Raw genomic sequence first — 2,288 nt, 5'->3', positions numbered from 1 at the left:
CACGGGCAGTTTAACACACTCGAGCCTCTTTTCCTGTTCGTTCTCAGAACATTATTTTTCTTCTCTATTGCAGCAAAGACTGATTTGATCATGATTGTAAATCAAGCAATCACGTTTAAAAACATTCCACATTCCTTGTAAGTTTGATTGGCGAGGAGTCTTAAAATAATTTAGTGTGAGAAGGGGGGGGGGGGGGGGGAAGAGGGCATTTCAATACAAAATAAGTGTTTAGTGCTCATGGGTTTGTATCTCACATTTTTTAGTAGTGTAGTGAACTTTGGAAAATCTTGAAAATATTTTGTACCTGAGGTTTTGACCTTATTTGTTGCCACCATGCTTGGTTATTTCTGACAAAGCCGCTGAGATGAGCACAAAGTAAGCCTGCCTGCTAAAGAGAGCCTATGGACAATATGATCTGAAAACATGTAAAACCAAAAGACGCAGCAGGCAAACCATTTGAAGCTGCAAATATATCTCATTGATAAACATCATGGATGGATGGATGGATATTATGATATATTGAAAGTCTGAATATAATTGTATGAAAGCTCTGGTGCCATCTTGTGTTTGCGATGAGAATAAGCCGTACGGACGTTGCTGCAAAAGTATGACGCTGAGCAAGTCAGCACGAAATCCAGGTTCACTCAAAACGGCGAAGATTGTAGAATGGGCTGGTGTGGGGGGCACCTGTAAGGTTGAGGTTTTTTCTGTATTAACATTTGCGTGATAAGCAGGAACTGGCTGGCCAGGGAGGTTTACCACATTCGGTCTTCCATGACGAAACCGTGAATACGTTTCTTCGTCAGTAAAACGGTTTTGAATAAGGCTACCAGTACTATTGTTGGCCTGTACGTGCATTTTCCAGGGTGTTAATGATCTCTTCATTATTTAGAATTGCTGATACTACATTTCGGGCTGACTCGCTCATAGTGTCACAGTTGTTGCAGCAACCTCCGTACAGATTAATCTCATCGAAAACACAGGATGGTGCCAGAACATTGATGACATCAGATTTCATTTAATAAGTTTAATTCCATATATTCAAACTTGTATTTAATATATTCCAATATATTCAGACTTTCATTCCATGTATTCAGACTTTCATTTAATATATTCAGACTTTCATTCCATATATTAACACTTTCAGTCAATATATTCAATGTTCATTCCATATATTCAAACTTCAAATATAATTATATTTTTTTTTTATATATATATATAAAGGGCTGTCAATCGATTAAAAAATGTAATCTAATTAATTACATACTCTGTGATTAATTCATCGAAATTAATCGCATACATAATTAACACAAGTATAAGTTAGCCAGTAATGTAATTATGAAAGGGGCCATTTTGCATGGTGAGTTACTTATGCTTTTTATCTACATAATTCCATAATATTCCGGATAAGACTACTTGTAGTGGAGTCGATTTCTAGCAGTGAAATGTATTACTTCAGGACATGAATACTTGTATCCCTACAATTAAGTTGTACACATTCTAATAGGCTTTTTTTACACCAGAAAATCAGACATTTTGACTTGTCATAGCAGGAAAAGGACAGGTGTCATTAATGACGTTAATGATGGCTCTGTTCCATTCAAATGTCCCAGTAAGTCATGACAGAGAGCAAGGGAGCACAGGACCCTGAAACTGAAGAAGCTTAGTGAAATTCAGCCACCTGTGCTTTTCCTAGTGTGACACGTCAAAAATATATTCCATGAAAAAAGCCTGTCATGTTTACGAAATGGTTTGGTTTAGCATTATAGAAACATTGCAAAGTAAGACCTGCTTTATCCCAGTGTAGGTTGTTAAGGAAAAAGTCCGGAGCAGCACAACTCATTTCACATATGTGAATAAGGTTCGGGAGACTTTGATGAATTACACAGGAGCATTTTATGAATTCCCAACTGAGGAGAATTTAGGATTACACAGTACAGTGTGGTGCCATCCCAACTTTTTAAGTTCCTGTCTTCCTGAAGGTGTATTCAAACTCATGCTGGCAGGGTGAGCAGCACTGTCTAATCATACAGCTGCTACGTCTCCCGTCATCTATGGTACAAAGGAAAGTATTCCTCCGCCTGGAAAGGTTATGAGGTTATGTTGGACACTGACCTGAATGACACCTGGGCACCATTGTCTCAACTTACATATGAGTCCATAAGCTGGAAATTCCACAACATAGGTAAATTAACTGCCATACACTTGACTTTAAGGCCTGATGTCTGGACTGTTGTGTTCTCCAGTGCTTTTAGTGACATTCAGTGCTCACCTATATCAGTGGCCCT

Source organism: Sander vitreus, chromosome 1 (genome assembly GCF_031162955.1).
Source record: "Sander vitreus isolate 19-12246 chromosome 1, sanVit1, whole genome shotgun sequence".
Taxonomy (NCBI): domain Eukaryota; kingdom Metazoa; phylum Chordata; class Actinopteri; order Perciformes; family Percidae; genus Sander; species Sander vitreus.
The sequence above is the reverse complement of the archived record's forward strand: the minus strand, read 5'-3'. Positions refer to the sequence as shown.